The sequence below is a fragment of the Aegilops tauschii genome, chromosome 2 (genome assembly GCF_002575655.3).
Source record: "Aegilops tauschii subsp. strangulata cultivar AL8/78 chromosome 2, Aet v6.0, whole genome shotgun sequence".
NCBI classification, from domain to species: Eukaryota; Viridiplantae; Streptophyta; class Magnoliopsida; order Poales; family Poaceae; genus Aegilops; species Aegilops tauschii.
Window position 1 is genome coordinate 413,832,081 of NC_053036.3, and position 14,892 is coordinate 413,846,972.

Consider the following 14,892-nt stretch of genomic DNA (forward strand, 5'->3'; position numbering starts at 1 on the left):
ACAGTACTTGGAGGATTTATAATAGAGTAGCAATCACACACTTATTACATCGAGTATCTCAAGAGAGAAATAAGTATGACAAATATGGCTTAAGGCCATCTAAAACGATAACAGCGGAAGACTTGGAAGATAAGTGAGTCCATCAACTCCAATGGCAACACTGAGTATAAGACCACGACCTAAGGCACCTTACTCGTCGTCTGAAAAGTCTGCAACATGAAACATTGCAGCCCGAAAACGGGTCAGCACATGGAATATGCTGGCAATGTAACACATAGAGAGTAATGAACATAATAATGCTATACTACATGCATTTATGGCTGGTAGAAGGCTCTATGGTTACAGTTTTGCGAAAAGCCAATTTTTCCCTACTGCAAAGGAATACATTTTATTTAACTATCATGGTGGTTGTTAAACATTGAGAATGGTTGACAGCATTCTCAATCCCAATTAAGTATCATCATCAAACCCAACAAAATTAATTAAAGTAACATGATGAGATTCACATGATAATCCAAGTGCTAGATACTCAAGATGTCCATAACCGGGGACACGGCTAACCATGATTAGTTTATACACTCTGCAGAGGTTTGTGCACTTTTCCCCACAAGACTCGATCGCCTCCGCTTGATTCTCGCACTACATGATGTTTGAGAAATGGATGACCGAGACACAGTCTTTCAGAAACAATAAATCTTTACTCCGGGTGGACAGTTACACCTACTTTCCCCTACATCTGCTAGCCCACCTCTTCAAGAGATCATGTAACCTACTCAACTATGCTAGAGCCCATAATAGCTTGTGGCTGCACATGGAAGTTTCTAGCATGAATAATCTCATGATCCCTTTGAACCTGGGTGGCGGTCCGAAAGAAAAACAGGCAATCCTGGAATACCCAGGTACCTCAATCCACCCAGATGTGAGTTTTAGTTGCCACCTTAAGGTTAACCATTAATTAATAATCTCACATCTGTCATGGTAACACTCAAACCCAATCCACGTCTACTAGCATGGCATAGCAATATGAGCAAACGTAGAAGTAACTCCCAAAGGTTTGATAATAAACAGGTGATAGGTACTACCTCAACTACTTCCCAATACCTACAATTTAATTAGATCCTAATCATGCAATGTTTGAGGATTGGTCTAATGCAATAAAACTGGGTAGTAAAAGAAGTATGATCAAAGTGTTACTTGCCTTGCTGATGATCCGTGAAACCTAGAGATTCGAAGTAGCAAGCGGCGCACTCCGGGTACTCTATCGCAAACAAACAAGCATACAATAAGCACTCAACTAATGCACAGGTAAAACTCAAATAAAAGAACTAACCAGAAGGTTCAACTTAAGAACTCCGGTTTGCAAAAAGAATCAAATCAAACGAAGCAACGAAAGTCAAACGGCGAAAGAAACAAGCTTCGTTTACTAATCTGGATCTAGGTCAAATTTTTACAGTAGCAAAAACTTGTTTGAGTTGGTTAAACGGAAAGAGAATTTCGAGACGAAACTCTAGGTGCTTGAATCGCCTGATTCCGATAAACGAGCGAAAAGTTAAACTAAAACGAAAAACAGATCAGAAATCGCGATCTGGGAAAATCGAGGATAATCCGACGAAAAAGAAAACTGACGAACAGTTAAACGAACAGACGTTCGTTAACTGAGACTAACCGGCGAACACGTTCGTTAAAACGAACGGATCGGCGAACGTTCGCTAACTAACTAAACAGAAGAAAAATAAACCGATCTATTAAAAAAATAAACCTAGGGTTTCGGAAAAAATAAACCGAGGCGGTTTTAAAAAAAAAACGAACGGCGAACGGCGGCGGCGGCTAACCTCCGGCGAGGCTCGGGACGGGCTCCGGCGGGGTCGGAGGGCTGCGGCGAGGGGCGGCGGGGTGCGGGCGTCGTCGGGGCGGCGAGGGGCGACGAGGGGCGGCGGAACGGCGGCTTCCCGTGGCGGCGGCGGCGGGCTCCTTCGGCGGCGGGGTCGGGCGGCTCCGGTGCGGCTCCTCTCGGCGGCGGCGGCTTCGGGTCGGGGGCGGGGTGAGGAAAGGGGCGGCGGGGTGCGGTATTTAAGAGGGGGAGGGGGTGCCGTGGGGGAGGGGCGACGGGCGGTGGTGGGAGTCGTCCTCGATCGGGACTCGGCGGCGGCGGTCTCCAGGAGGGAGACGGCTCGCGGGGTGGGCTGGGCCGCGCGGCTGGGCTTCGGCCCAGTCGGGCGCTCGCGCGTTTTTTTAATTAAATTAATTTCGCTGAACCTAAAAAAAATCGTAGAAAAATAAATAAAAATCCAAAAATGCCAAAACAAATTTTCACCGTCTAATTAAAATAATTAGGACGAGATGAACATTTTCTTGGCCCAAAATGCAGTTCTAAAAACGTGCAATTTTTCTAATGCAAATAAAATTGCAAATAAAATCCGAATAAAATCAAATATTTGATTTTAATATTTTTCCTCCAATATTTCAATTATTTTGGAGAAGTCATATTTTCTCCTCTCATTTATTTTAATACAAAATATTTTTCGGAGAGAAAAATAATTAAAACCTAAAATCCTCGTTTCATTATTTGATAAAAGCCAAATATGAAAACTGCGAAAAATCCCCAACTCTCTCCGAGGGTCCTTGAGTTGCTTAGGATTTTCGAGGATTTTGCCAAAGTGCAATAAAATATGCTAGGCAATGATGATCTAATGTATAACATTCCAAATTGAAAATTTGGGATGTTACACTCACGAAGACCTAGGGCATTTGAGGAAGCCCATTGTTGGAATATACAAGCCAAGTTCTATAATGAAAAATTCCCACTAGTATATGAAAGTGACAAAACAAGAGACTCTCTATCATAAAGATCATGGTGCTACTTTGAACCACAAATGTGAAAAAAGGATAGTAGCATTGTCCCTTTTTATTTATTTTTATTTTTGGGGCCTTTCTCTTTTTTTTATTTGGCCTTTCTCTTTTTTTGGACAATGCTCTATTTATGATGATCATCATACTTCTATTTATTCACAACTCAGTGATTACAACTCGATACTAGAACAAAATATGACTTTATATGTATGCCTCCGTTGGTGTACCGGGATGGGCAATGAATCAAGAGTGACATGTATGATAAATTATGCATGGTGGCTTTGCCACAAATATGATGTCAACTACATGATCATGCAAGGCAATATGACAATAATGAAGCATGTCATAATAAATTAAACGGTGGAAAGTTGCATGGCAATATATCTCGGAATGGCTATGGAAATGCCATAATAGGTAGGTATGGTGGCTGTTTTGAGTAAGATATAAGGAGGTTTATGTGTGATAGAGCGTAACATATCGCGGGGTTTGGATGCACCGGCGAAGTTTGCACCAACTCTCAAGGTGAGAAAGGGCAATGCACGGTACCGAAGAGGCTAGCAATGATGGAAAGGTGAGAGTGCGTATAATCCATGGACTCAACATTAGTCATAAAGAACTCACATACTTATTGCAAAAATCTACAAGTCATCAAAAACCAAGCATTTCGCGCATGCTCCTAGGGGGATAGATTGGTAGGAAAAGACCATCACTCGTCCCCCACCGCCACTCATAAGGATGACAATCAAAGAACACCACATGCTTCAAGTTTGTTACACAAGGGTTACCATACGTGCATGCTACGGGACTTGCAAACCTCAACACAAGTATTTATCAAATTCACAACTACTCAACTAGCATGACTCTAATATTACCATCTCCATATCTCAAAAGATTCATCAAGTATCAAACTTCTCATAGTATTCAATGCACTCTTTATGAAAGTTTTTATTATACTCATCTTGGATGCCTATCATATTAGGACTAATTTTATAGCCAAGGAAAATTACCATGCTGTTCTAAAGGACTCTCAAAATAATATAAGTGAAGCATGAGAGATCAATAATTTCTATAAAATAAAACCACCACCGTTCTCTAAAAAGATATAAGCGAAGCACTAGAGTAAAATTATCTAGCTCAAAAGATATAAGTGAAGCACAAAGAGTATTCTAAAAAATTCCGATTCATGTGTATCTCTCCCAAAAGGTGTGTACAGAAAGGATGATTGTGGTAAACTAAAAAGCAAAGACTCAAATCATACAAGACGCTCCAAGCAAAACACATATCATGTGGTGAATAAAAATATAGCATCAAGTAAAGTGACCGATGGACGAAGACGAAAGAGGGGATGCCTTCCGGGGCATCCCCAAGCTTAGGCTTTTGGTTGTCCTTGAATTTTACCATGGGGTGACTTGGGCATCCCCAAGCTTAGGCTCTTGCCACTCCTTATTCCATAATCCATCAAATCTTTACCCAAAAACTTGAAAACTTCACAACACAAAACTCAACAGAAAATCTCATGAGCTCCGTTAGCGAAGTAAAACAAACCACCACTTAAAGGTACTGTAATGAACTCATTATTTATTTATATTGGTGTCAAACCTACTGTATTCCAACTTCTCTATGGTTCATAACCTCCGATACTAGCCATAGATTCATCAAAACAAGCAAACAACACACGAAAAACAAAATCTGTCAAAAACAGAAGAGTCTGTAGTAATCTGTATCAAACGCAAACTTTCTGTAACTAAAAAATTCTACCAAAATAGGAAGACCTATATAATTTGTTTATTGATCTACTGCAATTGGAATCAGTATTTTATCACGTTCTGGTGATTTTTAACAATTGTTTTCGTGAGCAGAAAGTTTCTGATTTTTTCAGCAAGATCAAATAACTACCATTCAAGAAGATCCTATAGGTTTTACTTGGCACAAACACTAACTAAAACATAAAGCCACATCTAACCAGAGTCTAGATCAAATATTTATTTGTAAACAGAACCAAAAAGCAAGAAACGAAAATAAAATTAGGTTGCCTCCCAACAAGCGCTATCGTTTAACGCCCCTAGCTAGGCATAAAGGCAAGAATTGAAGCACAAAGAGAGCATCACAAAACACGTGACAAACACATCTAATTCTAACATACTTCCTATGCATAGGCATTTTAGAAGCAAACAAATTATCAAGACAAGCAATAACTATCATATGCATGTAAGAAGAAAGGAACAATAGCAATCTCAACATAACGAGTGAAAATTTTGTAACATGAAAATTTCTACAACCATATTTTCGTCTCTCATAATAATTACATGTGGGATCATATTCAAATTCAACAATATAGCTATCACATAAACTTTTCTCTACATGATCCACATGCATGCAAAGTTGACACTCTTCCAAAATAGTGGGAATATCATTAACTAAAGTCATGACCTCTCTAAACCCACTTTCAATATTATTGCAAACATTATTATCAATCTCATATTCATCATGGGGCTTAAATAAATTTTCAAGATCATAAGAAGAATCGCCCCAATCATGATCATTGCAACAAGTAGTAGACATAGCAAAACTAGCATCCCCAAGCTTAGGGTTTTGCATATTATTAGCACAATTGACATCAAGAGAATTTATAATAACATCATTGCAATCATGCTTTTTATCGAAGGAACTATCAAGTATGGGTGCAATAGCAACGATCTCATGTTTAACATAAGGAACTATAGCAAATTCATCTTCATAAATATTGGCATCATGGCCACAAGAATAGCAAGCATCATGTTCATCAAGGGAAATTTCAATCAAATCATGGGAATCATCATTATCAATAGATTCATGCATATTATTATTTTCTTCAGAAGCAACGGTCATTCTTTCAGTAAATTCTTTGACATAGACATTATGAGCATAGTTTTCATAGCAACATTTATGTATGTCAAAATTTTCAGATTCATAGAGAGTAATATCATGCTTTTGAATCAAAGAAGAAACTTCATAAGCACCCTTAAAAGCAAAAAATTCTTCAATTTGTTCGATATCATAGTAACTATAAACACCCTTTGCATAAGAAGATAAGATTTCTTTAACATTAAATTCACATGGGTAGTGAAGGTGTTTTTTAGATTTCTTAGAGCAACAAGTAAAATCATAAATTTCACAAATATTCCAAGCATAACATAGCAATCTGTTTATTTTATCCCATAAGAGTCTCCCTTTTTCAGACAAACGGTGATGCACAAAATGAGCAGGCTCATCTAAAGATTTCCCATCAACTAGGCTAGTTGGGGTTTCAGCACGAGCGCATAAGGATCGAAGATAATCCAAGTAGAACAATTTAAGTGGATCCATATCAATAGATTTTTAGCAAGCAAATAAAAGGCACAGGGTAACACAAGCAAACAATAGATCTGGCAAGAAAAAGGCAAACGAAAAATAAGTCGAATAAAATGGCAAAGGTGAAGTGGGGGAGAGGAAAACAAGAGGCAAATGGCAAATAATGTAATGCGGGGGATAAGAGCTTGTGATGGGTACTTGGTATGTCTTGACTTGACTTGACTTGGCGTAGATCTCCCCGGCAACGGCGCCAGAAATCCTTCTTGCTACCTCTTGAGCACTGCGTTGGTTTTTCCCTTGAAGAGGAAAGGGTGATGCAGCAAAGTAGCGTAAATATTTCCCTCAGTTTTTGAGAACCAAGGTATCAATCCAGTAGGAGACTACACACAAGTCACCTCGTACCTACACAAACAAATAAGAACCTTGCAACCAACGTGATAAAGGGCTTGTCAATCCCTTCATGGCCACTTGCAAAAGTGAGATCTGATAGAGATAATAAGATAAATATTTTTGGTATTTTTTATGATAAAGATTGAAAGTAAAGATTGCAAAGTAAAATAGATTGGAAACTTATATGATGAAGAATAAACCCGGGGGCCATAGGTTTCACTAGTGGCATCTCTCAAGATAGCATAAGTATTACGGTGGGTGAACAAATTACTGTCGACCAATTGATAGAAAAGTGCATAGTTATCAGAATATCTAGGCATGATCATGTATATAGGCATCACATCCGCGACAAGTAGACCGAAACGATTCTGCATCTACTACTATTACTCCACACATCGACCGCCATCCAGCATGCATCTAGAGTATTAAGTTCATAAGAACAGAGTAACGCATTAGGCAAGATGACATGATGTAGAGGGATAAACTCAAGCAATATGATATAAATCCGATCTTTTTATCCTCGATGGCAACAATACAATACGCGTCGTTTCCCTTTCTGTCACTGGGATCGAGAACCGCAAGATTGAACCCAAAGCTAAGCACTTCTCCCATTGCAAGAAAGATCAATCTAGTAGGCCAAACCAAACTGATAATTTGAAGAGACTTGCAAAGATAAAAAATCATACATAAAAGAATTAAGAGGAGATTCAAATATTGTTCATAGATAATCTTGATCATAAACCTATAATTCATCGGATCTCGACAAACACACCGCAAAAAGAATTACATTGAATAGATCTCCAAGAAGATCGAGGAGAACATTGTATTGAGATCCAAAGAGAGAGAAGAATACATCTAGCTAATAACTATGGACCCGAAGGTCTGTGGTAAACTAATCACACATCATCGGAGAGGCCATGGTGTGTTGATGTAGAAGCCCTCTGTGATCGATTCCCCCTCCGGTGGAGCGCCAGAAAAGGCCCCAAGATGGGATCTCACGGGTACAGAAGGTTGTGGCGGTGGAAATAGGGTTTCGTGGTGCTCCTGGATGTTTTCCGGGTATGTGGATATATATATAGGAGGAAGAAGTAGGTCGGTGGAGCTGCGAGGGGCCCACGAGGGTGGGGGCGCGCCCAGGGGGCAGGCACACCTCCCTGCCTCGTGGCCTCCTTGCTTCTTTCTTGACGTCCACTCCAAGTCCCCTGGATCACGTTTGTTCCAAAAATAACTCTCCCGAAGGTTTCATTCCATTTGGACTCCGTTTGATATTGCTTTTCTGCGAAACACTGAAATAGGCAAAAAATAGCAATTTGCACTAGGCCTTCGGTTAATAGGTTAGTCCCAAAAATAATATAAAAGTGTATAATAAAGCCCATTAAACATCCAAAACAGATAATATAATAGCATGGAAAAATCAAAAATTATAGATACGTTGGAGACGTATCACTCGCCGCCACGGCAGCACTCGTTCTCGCCGTCGAACTTCCTCGCTTCAACGGCCACGCGATCGGCAACCGCTGCGGCGTGGACGACCTTGACCTCGACGAGCAACTTGGGCACCTTGCACCCGCCGCCCAGCTCCTCGCTCGCCGGCGAGAGTCTCAGCCAGCTCTCCGCCGACGCCGACTACTCGCGCGCCGACAAAGCGAGCTCGGCCCATGCCAGCACGCACGACGACGGCCTCCCTATCCCAAAGAATGTCGCGAGGCCGGACAAGGACGGGCGCGACCTCCACCGGAGCTTGAACGCGACCTTGCCCGGCGCTGGAACGAGCCCGCCGTTGCCCGCCAGCTGGAAGCGCACGTGCTCGCCCCAGAGCACGCCGTCGCCCCTGGTGCCGCACGGTACCTCGCGGGTGTCCACGCGGATCCGCCGCCTCCCGTCGCCGGCCGAGACGTAGTACCTCACAAAGAGGCCACCCTCGAGTCATGCCTGGATGCCGGCGACCCGGACGACTTTGACGTCGAACTCGAGGATCGGCTGCCTCCACAGGGTCGCCATGCTTCTACTTCTCCTGAAGTGTCGAATCAAACCATGTACTCACTTGTAGAAAACAGGCTTTGGTTGAGGCCTGGCCAGCCCATTAGTCCCGGTTCAGTCACGAACCGGGACCAATGGAGGCATATGTCCCGGTTCGTGAGCCCAGGGGCGCGGCCGGGCCTCGTGGGGCATTGGTCTCGGTTCGTCTGGACCCATTTGTCCCGGTTCCAGGCACGAACCGAGACCAATGGTCCTTGCTCCTGGCCCACACCATTGGTCCCGGTTCATGGCTGGAACCAAGACAGAAGGGGGGCCTTTAGTCCCGGTTCCAGCCACGAACCGGGACCAATGAGGTGCCTATATATACCCCCTCGCCGGCGAGCAGAGCACTCCACACTGCTCTATTTTTTCTGGCTGGCGAGGGGAGAGTTTTGTGGTGCTCTAGCTCACCTCCTATGCACATGAGGAGTTCGATGAAATGCCCGAGCCACACTAGTTAAGCTTTCTCCTCTCGAAGCTCGACCTCCAAGCTCCATTTTCCTCAAAATTTGTCTAGGTTTGGCGGTCCGTCACGTCCCGTCCCCGTCTTCACCGCCGTCGATCGCCCGCACCGATCTCGTCGCCGGCACCACCGTGGTGAGCCTCTTGTTCTTATCTTCCTTTGGAAAGAAAAAAAATTCTTACTTGTATGATTAGATAGATACTTATCTAATTTTCTTACTTTTATTATTGCTTGTTATTATATAGTGCGATGGTTTTGGTATCCGCCCCCGTCGGCCCACGTCCTGTCTATGATTCGGATGTGGTATATATTATCTTATATAACTATTTGGTTCATTTATTGTTTATGACAATTATGCCGACCAACGTGACATAGATTTTATTTATCTAGGAGGTATGTGAACCGGAAATTCCAACCGACCCTACTGTCGAGAGGTTAAATTTAGTTGAAGAAGAAAACAATTACTTGAAGGAAAAAATAAAAAAATTGAGGAGGAGAAGATGATATTGGAGTTGCATGTTGCAGATGTCGTCGATGATCACAAGATCAAGATGGACGCAATGCATTTGAAGTTTAGAAAGATTAGAAAATATGCCATTCATATCGAGGCTTGGTATCATTATGCCGTTGGATCAATTGTTACCTTGCTTGCAATTATGATCGCATTTGTTGTGGCATTGAAATGTTTTTCATATTTTCAATGTATGGTTTAATTAGATGCTCTGGAGAGCTATATGTTGTTCAATGAGAACTATGTATGTACTTTAGTTTTAATGTGATGATGAACGTCTATTAATTTGGTCACTTATCTATTCATGATGTTCTGTAATGGTTTTTGACACACTTAATTATATATAATGCACGCAGATGAACCGGCAATGGATGTACGGTGACAGACACACCTCCGAGTACGTTAAGGGCGTGCATAATTTTCTCGAAGTGGCTGAGGCAAACAAGCAGAATGGTTTTATGTGTTGTCCATGCCTTATATGTGGCAATACGAAGTCTTACTCTGATCGGAATCCTTCACACCACCTGCTTTATAAGGGTTTCATGCCACACTATAATGTTTGGACCAAGCATGGAGAAATAGGGGTTATGATGGAAGACAGCGAAGAAGAAGAGGACGATGACAACTATGTGCCCTCGGAATACGGTGATGCTGCAACGGGGGAAGCCGCTGAAGATCAAGAGGAACCAGACGATATTGTGCCCGATGATGATCTCCGCCGGGTCATTGTTGATGCAAGGAGACAGTGCGAAAGTAACAGGGAGAAGCTGAAGTTCAATCGCATGTTAGAGGATCACAAAAAAGGGTTGTGCCCCAATTGTGAAGATGGCAACACAAAGCTTGGTACCGTACTGGAATTGCTGCAGTGGAAGGCAGAGAATGCTGTGCCTGACAAAGGATTTGAGAAGCTACTGAAAATATTGAAGAAGAAGCTTCCAAAGGATAACGAATTGCTCGACGGTACGTAAGCAGCAAAGAAGGTCGTATGCCCTCTAGGATTGGAGGTGCAGAAGATACATGCATGCCCTAATGACTGCATCCTCTACCACGGTGCGTATGAGGATTTGAACGCATGCCCGGTATGTGGTGCATTGCGGTATAAGATTAGACGAGATGACCCTGCTGATGTTGACAGCGAGCCCCCCAGGAAGAGGGTTCCTACCAAGGTGATGTGGTATGCTCCTATAATACCACGGTTGAAACGTTTGTTCAGAAACGAAGAGCATGCCAAGTTGATGCAATGGCACAGAGAGGACCGTAAGAAAGACGGGAAGTTGAGAGCACCCGCTGACGGGTCACAGTGGAGAAAAATCGAGAGAAAGTACCAGGCTGATTTGTAGGTGACCCAAGGAACGTATGGTTTGGTTTAAGCGCGGATGGCATTATTCCTTTCGGGGAGCAGAGCAGCAATCACAGCACCTGGCCCGTGACTCTATGTATGTATAACCTTCCTCCTTGGATGTGCATGAAGCGGAAGTTCATTATGATGCCTGTTGTCATCCAAGGCCCTAAGCAACCCGGCAAAGACACTGATGTGTACCTAAGGCCATTAGTTGAAGAAATTTTATAGATGTGGAATGGAAACGGTGTACGTGTGTGGGATGAGCACAAACAGGAGGAATTTAACATGCATGCATTGCTGTTTGTAACCATCAACGATTGGCCCGCTCTTAGTAACCTTTCAGGACAGACAGACAAGGGATACCACGCATTGTTTAGCTGACACCGAAAGTATATACCTGGACAAATGCAAGAAGAATGTGTACCTGGGCCATCGTCGATTTCTTCCGATCAACCATCAATGTCGAAAGAAAGGCAAGAATTTCAAAGGCGAGGCAGATCACCGGAAGAAGCCCGCCATGCGTACCGGTGATCACGTACTTGCTATGGTCAATGATTTACATGTAATATTTGGAAAGGGTCCCGGCGTACTATCTATTGCGAATGACGCTGAGGGACGCGCACCCATGTGGAAGAAGAAATCTATATTTTGAGACCTACCCTACAGGAAAGACCTAGAGGTCCGCTCTTCAATCAGCGTGACGCACGTGACGAAGAACCTTTGCTTTAACCTGCTAGGCTTCTTGGGCGCGTATGGGAAGACAAAAGATACACCGGTGGCACGGGAGGACCTGCAATGTTCACGAAAAAGACGGCATGCCTCCAAAGCAGTATGAAGGTCCTGCCAGCTACGCTCTTACCAAAGAAGAGAAGGAAATCTTCTTTGAATGCCTGCTCAGTATGAAGGTCCCGTCTGGCTTCTCGTCGAATATAAAGGGAATAATAAATATGCCTGAGAAAAAGTTCCAGAACCTAAAGTCTCATGACTGCCACGTGATTATGACGCAACAGCTTCCGGTTGCATTGAGGGGGCTTCTACCGGAAAACATCCGATTAGCCATTGTGAAGCTATGTGCATTCCTTAATGCAATCTCACAGAAGGTGATAGATCCAGAAATCATACCAAGGCTAAGGAGTGATGTGGCGCAATGTCTTGTCAGTTTCGAGCTGGTGTTCCCACTGTCCTTCTTCAATATCATGACGCACGTCCTAGTTCATCGAGTCGACGAGATTGTCGTTCTGGGCCCCGTATTTCTACACAATATGTTCCCCTTTGAGAGGTTCATGGGAGTCCTAAAGAAATATGTCCGTAACCGCGCTAGGCCAGAAGGAAGCATCTCCATGGGCCATCAAACAGAGGATGTCATTGATTTTTGTGTTGACTTCATTCCTGGCCTGAAGAAGATTGGTCTCCCTAAATCGCGGTATGAGGGGAGACTGACTGGAAAAGGCACGCTAGGAGGGGACTCAATAATATGCAGGGACAGACATTCTTGGTCTCAAGCACACTACACAGTTCTACAGAACTCTACCTTGGTGACCCCGTATGTCGATGAACACAAGAACAGTCTGTGCTCCAAACACCCAGAGCAGTGTGACGACTGGATTACATGTGAACACATCAGGACATTCGGCAGTTGGTTGGAAACACGTCTCAGAGGTGACAACACTGTTTCTGCTGAGCTGTACTCGTTGTCCAGGGGACCATCTTCGTCTGTATTGACTTACAAAGGATACGAGATAAATGGGAATACATTTTACGTGATCGCCCAAGATCAAAAGAGCACCAACCAAAACAGCGGTATCCGCTTTGATGCAGCAACCAAGAGGGGAATGGACACATATTATGGTTACATAGTGGACATATGGGAACTTGACTACGGACATGATTTTAAGGTCCCTTTGTTTAAGTGCAAACGGGTCAATCTGTCAGGAGGCGGGGTACAGGTAGACCCACAGTACGGAATGACAACAGTGGATCTAAACAATCTTGGGTACACAGACGAACCATTCGTCCTAGCCAATGATGTGGCGCAGGTTTTCTATGTGAAGGACATGTCTACCAAACCGAGAAAAAGAAAAGATAAGGAAGAAAACACATCATACAATGAGCGAAAGTGCCACATAGTTCTTTCAGGAAAAAGAGACATCGTGGGAGTGGAGGGCAAGACAGACATGTCCGAAGATGATGAAAAGTTTCATGAAATTCCTCCCTTCAAAGTCAAGGCTGACCCAAGCACCCTGTTAAACGATGAAAATTATCCATGGTTATAGCGCAATAAGCAAAGGACACAAGCGAAGAAAAAGTGAAGAATTTCTCTCCACAACTATTATGATGATGCCTTTGATCTAGAATATCCATGTAACAGACGAGTTTCCGTATGAAACCCTGATACTTCGAAAGAGATTGTTTGTTTTGTACATGAAATGCATCCAGTTTTTGCCGTAACCCTCTCAACTTTTTAGCACATGCTATGTGGGTGAAATGATGATACCATGCCAACTTTCAACCTTTTCAGAGTTCATTTGTACTGCTTTTCATTTTCAGGGTCATATAGCTCCAAAAAATCAGTAAATGCATGAAAAATAACAAATGAAGTCAGAAACAGTTGAAAATTGATGATGTGGCTTTGAATGGTGCATTTTGAACACACAAAAAGTATAGAGTTCAAATAAGTTCAAAAAAATGAAATCCCTTTGTAACAGATGAGCTTTCGTCCGAAACCCTGATACTTCGAAAGAGACTGTCCATTTTGTACACGAAGTGCATCCGGTTTTTGCCGTAACCCTCTCAACTTTTTAGCACATGCTATGTGGGTGAAATGATGATACCATGCCAACTTTCAGCCTTTTCAGAGTTCATTTGAAATGCTTTTCAATTACAGGGTCATATAGCTCAAAAAACCGGTAAATGCATGAAAAATAACAAATGAAGTCAGAAAGGGTTGAAAATTGATGATGTGGCTTTGAATGGTGCATCTTGAACACACAAAAAGTCTGGAGTTCAAATAAGTCAAAAAAATGAAATCCCTTTGTAACAGATGAGTTTCCGTATGAAACCCTGATACTTTGAAAGAAATTGTCCGTTTTGTACACGAAGTGCATCCAGTTTTTGCCGTAACGCTCTCAACTTTTTAGCACATGCTATGTGGTTGAAATGATGATACCATGCCAATTTTCAACCTCTTCAGAGTTCATCTGAAGTGCTTTTCAATTTCAGGGTCATTTAGCTCAAAGAATAAACTAATATAAAAAAGAATGAATTGGAAAACTTTTATGAAAATCTAATAGCAAAAATAATAAACTAGAAAACTTTAATGAAACTCTAATAGAAAAAAGAATGAACTAGAAAACTTTAATGAAACTCTAATAGCTAAAGGAATCAACTAAAAAGCTTTTATAAACCTCTTGTATTATTGAAACTAAAATTATAAAAAAAATGCAACTAAAATTATTAAAGTATTTTCTGTTCAAAACATTAAAAGCAAAAAGAATTTTCATAAAATAAATAAAAAAGCAAAAAAGAAAATAAAATAAATAAGTAGAAACAAAATAAACTTTAATAAATAAGTAGAAACAAAATAAAATAAACTTTAATAAAATAAATAAGTAGAAAAAAAATAAAAATATAAGTAGAATTAAAATAAAATAAACTTTAATAAAATAAATAAAAATAGCAACGGTAAGTATTTTGTTGTAAGTAGAAACAAAATAAAAAAATAAAGCAACAACAAACAAAAAAACTGGAAAAAATTAAAAAAAAATGCCACCTACTGGGCCACCACGGCCTGAATACGACTAGAAACCTACCCATGGGCCAGGATTCAGGCCCGTAGAAGGCCCAGTAGGCCCATAGGCAAATATAATGTGTTTAGGCCCGTAAGCCTGCATTTGAGAGGGGCTCGAGAGGGTAGCGGGAGTGGGGCTTATAAACCACTCCGAGCCCCTCTCAACTAGTGAGGTGGGACTAAAGTTTTGGCCGCGGCAG

General features: G+C 42.0%; 1 pseudogene; it reads right to left on the minus strand.

Moving 5' to 3' along the window:
- The window catches only part of LOC109740337 (uncharacterized), a 53,375-nt pseudogene extending 44,804 nt beyond the window's left edge, over window positions 1-8,571 (minus strand).
- Between the last annotated feature and the right edge of the window lie 6,321 nt (window positions 8,572-14,892).